Below are 12,305 nucleotides of genomic sequence, written 5' to 3'. Positions count from 1 at the left end.
TGTAGACACTCGTAGGTTCCAATGTAGATACTCGTAGGTTCCAATGTAGATACTCGTAGGTTCCAATGTAGTTACTCATATGTTCCAATGTAGATGCTCGAAACCTCTGTGAAGAGGCAACATCTCTCTATAAAAGATATTTTTGTTATGGTTCGCGAAATGCTGTCTTAAAGCCAAGTATCTTCAACACGTGACCCGATGGATAAATGTGGACCTCGAAGCTTTTTTGAAGTTGTCCGGTGATGGAAAAGCTTACGTTGCTATAGAATTTAGCAACGGGGAGATTATCTCAATAGAAAAAACGTATTCCAGAAATTGGTAAAAGTAATTTCAAACTCACTTTCAGAAAACTTTTCAGAACTGAAAAGTTTTGTACTGAAAATCAAATTAGCAATAGAAAAAACATAAATCATATAGTAATTGACTTTGTTAAAAATAATGATTATGAAATGATTTCAACAAATACGCTATAATCAGATATAAAAATAGTTTTGTGCACTTTGTACGAAAAGAAAAAGAAATTGTAAAATGATGAACGGATGTATATGGTTGTTATTGTGCATATAAGTATAGATACATGTATATATATGGTGTAACATGTAATGTACTAACTGATATTCATAATACGTAATTTAATTATATAACCGTGATTATGACTCTCAAAATGAGAAATCTAACATCTTAACGTATACGGTAATCGTAAATATATAAATAAAAATGCAATATAACATATGTCTAATCTTTATAAAAGCTGTTGTCTGAAACATATGTGATTATAACCCCGTTTAGACCTGTTGGAAGGACTTTTAAGTCCCTTGGGGTCATAAAGTGTTTGTATTCATGTGTTTTTATGTTTGTACCTATGTGTATGTTTGTATTTGTACACTGAAGAGCCAAAAAAACTGGTACACCTGCCTAATATCGTGTAGGGCCTACGCGAGCACGAGTGTGTCGCAACACGACGTGGCATGGACTCGACTAATGTCTGAAGTAGTGCTGGAGGTAATTGACACCATGAATCCTGCAGGGCTGTCCATAAATCTGTAGGAGTAAGAGGGGGTGGAGATCTCTTCTGAACAGCACGTTGCAAGTCATCCCAGATATGTTCAATAATGTTCATGTCTGGGGATTCTGGTGGAAGTGTCTAAAGTCAGAAGAGTGTTCCTCGAGCCACTTTGTAGCAATTCTGGACGTGTGGGGTGTCGCATTGCCCTGCTGAAATTGTCCAAGTCCGTCGGAATGCACAATGGACGTGAATGGGTGCAGGTGATCAGACAGGATGCTCACGTACCTGTCACCTGTCACCGTGGACCAGTTTTTTTTGGCTCTTCAGTTTATATATGTCTGTGTTTTTGTGATTTTTTTATTTAAAAAAAAAAACGAAACTAATGGCAAAATTGTTCTTGGCAAAATCTCCAAAGTTCTTTCGTATGCAGAACAGCCAGTGTTCATCATTGAAGATTGCCTTCAGGCTTGAATTATATCGTGGGAATACAGGTTTGAACCCCGTTGCAGAACACTTAAGCGGTCCGTAGCATAGTTCCACATCACTCAAGTGACCCGTGACAGATTTCCAGATCACTTCTGTGATCCGTGGCAAATCTACAGATCGATCGAATGGTACACCACTCATGTGGCCCGCGGCAAATTGAAAGATCAGTTTAGTTATCCGCAGCACATTTATAAATCACTCAAGTGAGCCGCAAGATATTTACCAGATCACTTAAGTGACGTGTGGCACATTTCCAGAGCACTTACATGGCCCGCGGTGCAGTTTCTCGTCACTCAAGTGGCCTACGCCGACACATTTCCTGATCGCTCACGTGACCCACAACAACTTTCCAGAGCACTCAAGCGGCCCACGACACATTTTTAGATCACTTAAGTCCTAAATGATCCGCGGCACATTTACAGATCGCTTAAGTGACCCGCGATAGATTTTCAAATCAAAGGAGTGGCCCGCTTTCTCCTAAAGGTTGAGCACCCTTCAAGTAGTAGGCTTGAATCATAGTTGAATAAATATTTTATTAATAGTCTTTTAATATATTCATCAGCACTCTTATGTTCCATGACGCCGAATCGTCAAAATAATGCCTTTAAGGTTATAATAATTAAAATAATAATAATCTGAGAAACGTTTAATAGCCAGAAAATTAATTTTTTTAGCTTTTATTGCCATCTGACGGCTAAAAAGTGTCAAGTAAATAAAATAAGTGTCAAGTCAAAGTATAAGGTATAATTTAAAGAAAAATTTTACTTTTTAAAATCGATTTTTACAAAATTATTGTTAAATAGAGTTTTGAAAATATTTTGTCTTATATAAATCATACTTGAAAGCAATTAAAGGTAATTATTTATTGATAATATTTTCTAATTTTTAGGTACCGTGTTAATTCGTTCTTTCTTCTCTCACGCTCGTAACGGGGTCTCCTATGGTGGAAAACCTTGTACAAATACAAATACAAATACAAATACAACGCCACAACAGGCAAAATGCCCAACGAGGTGGCTGATAAAAAGATGCCCATAAAAATATGGTTGTCATATGTTTCAAAAATACAGCAACCCAATTAAAAATGCAATTAACACAAATTACAAACAATATATACACATGATAAAATATTATACGATGCCCATAAAGATTACTTATGGTTGTCTTATTCTAAGAATGGATAGCTTCTCGATTTACCCCAACATGTTTATCGTATTTCTTTTTAAACGTGTCAATTGTGTTACAATTTACTACCTCCGGGGGTAAGCTATTCCATTTATTAACAACCCTATTGGAGAAAAATTCCCTGCGACACCATAACCTTGCATTGTCCCTCACCAATCGATACTGGTGTCCCCTTGTAAAAGCAGTCGATTGGCGGTGTGCTAAAAGTTCATGGTCCATCCTATCCATCCCATTGAAAATTTTGAACACTTCGATCATATCTCCTCGACACCTGCGTTCATCCAATGTAAACATATTCAAAAAATGAAGTCTTTCTTCATAACTCAAGCCCTGTGTGCCAATAAGGACACGCGTAGCTCTTCTCTGCACCCCTTCAACCAAGTCTATGTCCCTCTGTAGGTATGGTCTCCAAAACCTTACAGCATACTCCAGTCCAGGACGAACTAAGCCTCGAAAAAGAGGAAGAATGACTTTAGGAGAACGCGAAGAGACCTTTTTGAAAATGAGACCAAGCATTCTATTCGATTTTTTGACAACCGCTGAACAATGTTCAGAAAACTTAAGTCGCTCGTCAATGAGAATTCCCAAATCGGTGACTCTAGTTGCATCCGGGATAGTGACACCATTCAACTCGTAAGAGAACCGTGGGTTGTTCGAACCAAAATGAGCGACCATGCACTTATCTACGCTAAACGTCATGCTCCATTCATTTGCCCATGCTGCAATCTTGTTTAAGTTGGTCTGGAGCAACTCCCTATCGCTTTCATTCCCGATTACCCCCATTAGCTTCACATCATCTGCGAATTTGCTAGTAATTCCATCGATACCCTGATCGAGTTTATCGATAAAAAGTGAAAAAAGTATGGGGCCAAGGACACTTCCCTGAGGAACTCCACTTGTGACGTCTGTCCAACCAGAGAATTCCCCGTTCACCATAACTCGTTGCGACCTATCTCTTAACCACGATTCTATCCAATTCAGCAAGTTGCCCCCTATTCCAATCTCGTGTAAACGCTTCAAGAGTTTGCCATGTTGGACCCGATCGAATGCCTTCTGGAAATCAAGGTAAACAACGTCGACATTTTTGCTCTTACCCAAAGCCTTAGTCACGTAATCATAGAAGCAAAGGAGGTTAGTTACACATGACTTCCCCTTCCTGAACCCATGCTGATTATCCGACAATACATTATTCTCGTCTATCCACTTCACAAACTGCCTTTTGATGATAATTTCCAAAATTTTCGAGAGGGAGCTCGTCAAACTCACTGGACGATAATTAGACACCACTTCTCTACTACCCTTCTTAAATATCGGAACAACGTTAGCCAGTTTCCAATCTCTCGGGACGATACCCTCAGCAACACTACTCCTGTATATCTGTGCGACTGGCCCCAACAATTCATTAGCACCTTCCCTGAGAACCCTGGGATAGATATCATCTGGTCCTGGTGCTTTGCTTGCACATACATTTCTTAGAAGATTTAGGACCTCCACGTCTTCCACTTGAATATCGTTGAGCGTTTTATTACCCCATGCAACACCCGTATATCGAATATCATTATCTCCATTAAAAACCGACGCGAAAAAGTCATTGAAAGCACTACACATGCCTACATTGCTCTCTACTTGTGGTGTAGAAATATTATTAAGAATGCTAATTATCCATTGATTCATTTAGAATTTTTACCACATATATTTGATTGTGCATGCTATCCTGTGTCAATAAAAAAAATTTGCATGTTTCTCATACGTGATTTTTACAAATTTTCAAACAAATGCATTAAAAAGAGCTTGCACGCATTGATTGTATAAAATCAAATGTATAAGTAATTGAATAAAAAATGATTCAAAATAAAGAAAACTGTTCAATTCATAGAATGATGGAAAATATTGAGATTTCATCGACTCAATCCTATTCAAAAAATCAAATTTAAAACTTTTTTATAACCCAAGTATTTCAGGATTGATCTCTGATCTTTTTCGTCATTTTATGACCTGTTATCGGGCCCGTCACTTCAACTTTTCCAGGGGGAATTGATATAAATTCATATTTTTAATGAAATAATAATTTCAGAATTGATATAAATTCATATTTTTAATGAAATAATAATTTCAGAATTGATATAAATTCATATTTTCAATGAAATAATAATTTCAGAATTGATATAAATTCATATTTTCAATGAAATAATAATTTCAGAATTGATATAAATTCATATTTTCAATGAAATAATAATTTCAGAATTGATATAAATTCATATTTTCAATGAAATAATAATTTCAGAATTGATATAAATTCATATTTTCAATGAAATAATAATTTCAGAATTGATATAAATTCATATTTTCAATGAAATAATAATTTCAGAATTAATAGAAATTCTTGTGTACGAATCCAGATACCGCATATTCATTGTGTGGCCTTCCGATTTCATGTAAAATGTTTGTGGCCTCATAGTGTCTTTAAGGTTGAAGACACTATACATGGCATTGGCCTGGTGTCTCTCTCTGGTACCAAGTGACTATGACATAGCACAGGGGTCTTGTGTCCCCTTAGTGTCAAGTAATTATGACATAGCACAGGGGTCTTGTGTCCCCCTTAGTGTCAAGTGATTATGACCTAACGCTGGGAGTCCTTGGTCCCCAGACAAATAGGTCTTTGTTTAAGCCTTGGATTGAAAAACGTTGTCTCGGACAATCTCGCCAACATGCTCCGTAATTCATCATCATTAATCGTAGGAAAAAATTCCAAAAAAGGAAACGTTCGTCTTACACGCTAAGAATACACGTGTGATCCGGACCCAGACATCTGCCGCAAGGATTGTAAACCCCGTAGATTAAGATGGATTAGATTAAGAAACCATCACCTTCGTTAAGTATGCGTGGATAAATAATCACATCCCGCGGAAACGGGAATGCCCGGAATCAGTGTAATCATGGGAGAATAAAATCCTCGTGAATAAGTAATATGAGAATCTTGAGATTATTTTCATATCATTAACATTCCCTAATTCAACAACGGCTCATCATTCGACTTTGGTATTCTTCTGGCTTGGTGCAATTAGTTAATATTTGCGGCCACGTTAGTAGCTACGTTACGGTAAATGTCGTAAATAGATTGTAATACATAATAACCAGTTATTATCCTCTTCGCTCCAGAATTACACATACGTGTACCTAATTTCTAACGATTTTAAATGGCTTTTAATCTTACTATTTTCAAGCTAAGACCCGAAGTACACATATGTGTACCTAACTCAAATGACCCTTTGAATGAAGATATCACTCAAAATTAATTAATTAATTGATTTTGAACGATATCGTTAATTTGAAGGGCATTTGATATGCAATAAGCACGAATCAATCGGAAAATAATTTTTTCTTCAAGTCAGCTTTGGCTTAGATGTGAAGAGTTTACGCATAATCACCGATCGCCTTGGTAAGTTTGATAAATTTATCACTTTTACCGGCGACAACTAAGCATTATACTCAAGTACCGTCGGTAAATTTGATACAATACTTGAAATTTATCGCTTTTACTACTGATTATACATAATACCCAAGCCTACCGGATAAATATGAAAAATGATAATGTTTTTATCACTTGCTTTTACTGATTATACATAATGCCCAAGCTTACCGGGTAAATTTGATGAATACGTGAAATTTAACACTTTTACCGGTAATTATGCATAATACCCTGATGTAATTGTTAAATTTGATAAATATGAAAAAAAATTCCCAAACGAGTATAGTGTGCTTAATGAATATTGCCGAATCCCGACATAACAAATTTTAAAATTCTTTAAATCGAAAAATTTGTTAAATTTGCGTTCGTTATATTGAGGTGCGATCGTAAAATTTGTTAAATTTGCGTTCGTTATATTGAGGTGCGATCGTAAAATTTGTTAAATATCAGTTCATTTTATCAAGGTCCAATTTCAGAATTCGTTAAACAGGAATTGATTATAGGAATTATTGTGGGGATGTTCAAAAAAATTCCTTAAATCAGAGTTCGTTATATCCGGTTCAGACTCACAAGTACGGTCAAATAGATAATAAATCTTATCACGGCAACGGGACTGATTTATCATACTTACCAATACGAAATGTCAGTTATGCGTTATAACCGACAAGTGCGATGGATTTACTGCGATTTATCATGTTCAGCAACGACGCTTGTGTATTAAATATATATATATATATATATATATATATATATATATATATTATACATAATCACCGGTAAAAGTGATAATTCTTTCAGTATTCATCAAATTTACAAGTGACGCTTTGGTTTCCCGCTAATCGGTGGTAAAAGTGATAATTTTTTTCCTGAATTTACCAAATTTTCCAGTGATGCTTTGGTTTTTTGTGCGTAATCGGAGGTAAAAGTGATCATTTTTTCAGTATTCATCAAATTTACAAGTGACGCATTGGTTTTCTGCGCAATTGGTGGTGAAAGTGATAATTTTTTTTTCAGCATTTATCGAATTTACCAGTGACGCTTGGCTTTTTTCGTAATCGGCGGTAAAAGTGATAATTTTTCAATAATCATCAAACATATCAATGATGTTTGGGTATTACACGGTAAAAGTGATAAATCTAGAGAAATTTATCAAACTTACCAAAATGGTCAGCGATTATGCATAACAACCGGTTATCTTCATACATATGTATAACAACCGGATTTATCTCACACACACATTTACCTTAACAACTTCACGAAGTACAGTTATTAGGGATATAAATAGAGATCGATGATCTTTCTAAAACATGTTGTGAGAAAATGGTTGATTTAGAACTTTTTAACTGTTGCCGTTGAGCTAATTCTTAGGATTTAGGTGTCGTGTGTTAATAAACCCGTGAGAAATTAGGGTTTCTTTGACCACTTGAAAGTCGTCGAGGTTCATCAACTGTGGAAGGTAAAAGCCAACACTGTTAAGGAAAGTTATTGAAGGGAGTCTGGAAACACGTTGAGAACCAAAAATGATAATAAAAAACAGATTAAGAGTCAGGTATTTTTATTCTTCGATGGTTTCAAGTCTGACTTAGGAATGAATCATCCTCAAGTCTGTCAAGGGAAACGGTAAAAACTCTCAATTTATGGTTCGCGGTCAGGGTTCCTCGACCCTTGAGGGACAAAAGAAATCATTTTTGTTCCAAATGACCCTTGAAACATTTTCCATGTTCTGAGACAGTGATTCTCAACCTTTTGGCTTGCATCCGTCTTTTATATCATCTGACGGTACTGGGTGCATTTGCAAAAAGTTGCGTAATGAAATCATTCAAACGCTCATATCTCAGGGAGTTTTTAGAATGTATCAGCGTCTTTGATGTCTGAGGAGAGATATTCTTAAAATGAATCCAATGTTACCACTTTGATTTCAATACCTCTACTGGTCTGGACTCGCTGCGCGTTCATAACGAAATAATTTTAACCAATGTCTCGGGAGGTTCGCAACGCAAATAAAAGCCCATGGTGTAGATAGAAATCTTTTAAACGAATCCAGGGATATTACTTTCGTTTTAATACCTCTTTTTAGGCACCAGGCTCTTGGCTCGCATTCGTAACGAAATTGTTTTATGCTAAATCTCGAGAAATTCGCAGCGCAAATTGACGAAATTGATATCGTCTGGTAGCTATTCTAAAGAAAAATCCGATGATACCAATTTCATTATGTCAGTACCTACCACGCGATTTAAGGCACAAAGGACATAATCACGTCAAAACTTGCGGCCGTGTTTATGACACAACCAACATAATTTTTTTTTATCTTTTGGCGCCTTTGGACCATATTTTCTTCTGGTGTGCACACCCCCCCCCCCCATCATATTATCCAGGGCACCCTCATCCACGAACGAGACGACCAGGGCTGGACAAATCTATTTACCCATAGCTAGCTATTTCCCCATAGCGAACTTCCCTCTTGTTGGGGGATCCCATTCGGGCTGTCTCAATATTATAGACCGGGGGTCTTCAACGCATAGTCCGCGGATCACATTTGACTCTCGGGGCTTTTTGTCGTGGACCGCCGATAATTTTCAGTAAATGACTGAAAACATCGAGAGATAAACGATTAGTTCTATTATTAATTGAAGAAATAATTTCCTAGAAATAAATAAAAGAAACAATTTTCTAAAATAAATGAAACAAATAATTCCGCATATATATATATACACACACACAAAGTGATAAACGAAATAATTCTAGAATTACTGAAAGAAATAATTTTTGAATTTTTAAAACAAAATAATTTCAGACTTTGTGAAGAAATAATTTATAATGATAGAAAAATACTTTCGTAATTTGAGATAGAAATTATTTCGCAATCAATAAAAAAATAATTATATGAAAGAAATAATTTCAAGATATATTGAGAAGGATACCGAAATAAATAATGATGAAGCATTCAGAATTACCGGATTAAATAATTACAGAACCATTTAAAGTGATTTCAAATTGAAATTGATTTCAGAATTGATTAATTTATACCAGTAATTAATCAAAAACTGTTCAGAAATCATTTCAGAGCTAATCAAAGTGATAATTAATAAAGAAATAATTTCAGAATAAATAAAAGTTTTCAATTGATTTTGTCTCTGTTTAATTAAGTTGGTGGCCGGCGGACTTCGTATGAAGTTGCCCCGTCGGTTCTGAAAGGTTGAAGATCCCTGTTATAGACCAAATCAATGAGAAAAATTATTTGCGGAATGGCAAAAAATAAGTGAATGGGAGAAATTATCGGCGGAATGGCAATAAATAATGAATTGGAGAAATTATCGGCGGAATGGCAATAAATAAATGAATTGGAGAAATTATCGGCGGAATGGCAATAAATAATGAACTGAAGAAATTATCTGTGGAATGGCAATAAATAAATGAACTGGAGAAATTATCGGCGGAATGGCAATAAATAATGAACTGAAGAAATTATCTGTGGAATGGCAATAAATAAATGAACTGGAGAAATTATCGGCGGAATGGCAATAAATAATGAACTGAAGAAATTATCTGTGGAATGGCAATAAATAAATGAACTGGAGAAATTATCGGCGGAATGGCAATAAATAAATGAATTGGAGAAATTATCGGTGGAATGGCAATAAATAAATGAATTGGAGAAATTATCGGCGGAATGGCAATAAATAAATGAATTGGAGAAATTATCGGCGGAATGGCAATAAATAATGAACTGAAGAAATTATCTGTGGAATGGCAATAAATAAATTAATTGGAGAAATTATCGGCGGAATGGCAATAAATAAATGAATTGGAGAAATTATCGGCGGAATGGCAATAAATAAATGAATTGGAGAAATTATCGGCGGAATGGCAATAAATAATGAACTGAAGAAATTATCTGTGGAATGGCAATAAATAAATTAATTGGAGAAATTATCGGCGGAATGGCAATAAATAAATGAATTGGAGAAATTATCGGCGGAATGGCAATAAATAAATGAATTGGAGAAATTATCGGCGGAATGGCAATAAATAAATGAATTGGAGAAATTATCGGCGGAATGGCAATAAATAATGAACTGAAGAAATTATCTGTGGAATGGCAATAAATAAATTAATTGGAGAAATTATCGGCGGAATGGCAATAAATAAATGAATTGGAGAAATTATCGGCGGAATGGCAATAAATAAATGAATTGGAGAAATTATCGGCGGAATGGCAATAAATAATGAACTGAAGAAATTATCTGTGGAATGGCAATAAATAAATTAATTGGAGAAATTATCGGCGGAATGGCAATAAATAAATGAATTGGAGAAATTATCGGCGGAATGGCAATAAATAAATGAATTGGAGAAATTATCGGCGGAATGGCAATAAATAATGAACTGAAGAAATTATCTGTGGAATGGCAATAAATAAATGAACTGGAGAAATTATCGGCGGAATGGCAATAAATAAATGAATTGGAGAAATTATCGGTGGAATGGCAATAAATAAATGAATTGGAGAAATTATCGGCGGAATGGCAATAAATAAATGAATTGGAGAAATTATCGGCGGAATGGCAATGAATAAATGAATTGGAGAAATTATCGGCGGAATGGCAATAAATAAATGAATTGGAGAAATTATTTGCAAATGGCAAAAAATAAGTGAATGGGAGAAATTATCGGCGGAATGGCAAAAAAATAAGGGAATGGGAGAAATTATTTGTGGCCAATAAAAAATAAATGAACGAGCGAAATAATTTGGGAAACGGAAGATACGATTTACGAAAACCGTAAATAAGAAAAATAATTTGCGGACCAGAAACAAAATAAAAGGGAGAAATATTTTGCTAACTAGGGAAGAAAAATAATATTAATGGTGGGAAAAATAATTTGAAGACTAGCAAAAAAAATAAATAAATGAGAGAGATAAATGAGGGATATCTGAAGTTATTCAGCAACTTTATGAATTGGACGAAATGTTTCTCGAACCGGTAAGAAATTATTACACACGCGGACCAGCAGATAAAGAACACTGTTCTCAGGAACGACCCTTGGAATAATGACAAAAATATGAATTCTTTAAAGCGTCATCTACTGCACATATTTAGAAGTAATGGAAGATAATACAATTGAAAAATAAATATTCATTGATATTGTGTTAGAAACGATCAAAAAACACTCCATGGGCCACATTTTTTTTTTAAACAGAAAATTCGAAAAAATTTCATCTAAATTCTTTTGATTCGAATTTATTAAGGATTCGAGTTATAGAACTTGTTTCTAATAATGTTACCATTCTTTTAATCAATCGGTTTCACAGAAAACCCTACGTCTATCGTATACTGTGAGAACGTAAATGCCGAGAGAACAGCGCGGCAAAGTTTAGCTGTAAATGAAATGCTAAGCGTTCTTCTCCAACACCAAAGGAATGGATTATTTTTCTATCTACCTTTCAGTAGTGTCCAGGTCTCGCATCCATACATTACGACAGGAAAGACCAATGCATTTGCAATCCTAATTTTTATTTTGTTTGTCTTTCATAATTATATTAAGCTTTCCCATGGCTCTCTGTTTTGTCCAGAACTACTCGTCTTGTTAATTCTTCTGTGCATACACACACGTTTCCTTGTTTCACAATTTTTGATCCTAGGAAATCAAATCTGTCCACAATCTCAAAACTTTCACCATCTCGTTGAAAACTGCATATCTACTGTGTACTTATGATCTCTTTCCTTTTTTTTCTTTACATTCAGATATTGCCCAAGCTTTTATAATTTTCTCTTTTTACTCTTGATATAATGTTCTTCAAGTCGTCTTCAGATTCTGTCATCAGCATACCTAAGGGGTATCTGTCTGGTAGTTCAAGTTGAAACATACCTAAGGTTGTTGATCACTTTACCTCCAATTCAAACACCTGCTTTCAATTCCTCTAGATCTGATGCTCTCATTATACAAGATGTCCTGCGTGTGTGTGCTAGTACGGCCTTGATCTCATCAACCGTCCGTCGTAGAGGTGTGATTCCAGTATAAAAAATGCTCAGCAGGCGTCTAAAATTGCCCTGTACCAGTTTTGAGGGTGAAAATACAGCGTGCAGAAAAATAAAAAAAAATCTAAATTTTTATACGGTCCCCCTGTTGGCATCAGGAGAGACTGGGCAACAATTTTCC

The sequence above is a fragment of the Pholcus phalangioides genome, unplaced genomic scaffold (genome assembly GCF_987345545.1).
Source record: "Pholcus phalangioides strain wild (caught in Gottingen) unplaced genomic scaffold, Ppha-v1.0 ptg000010l_1, whole genome shotgun sequence".
Lineage (NCBI taxonomy): Eukaryota > Metazoa > Arthropoda > Arachnida > Araneae > Pholcidae > Pholcus > Pholcus phalangioides.
Note: the sequence above shows the minus strand (reverse complement) of the source record.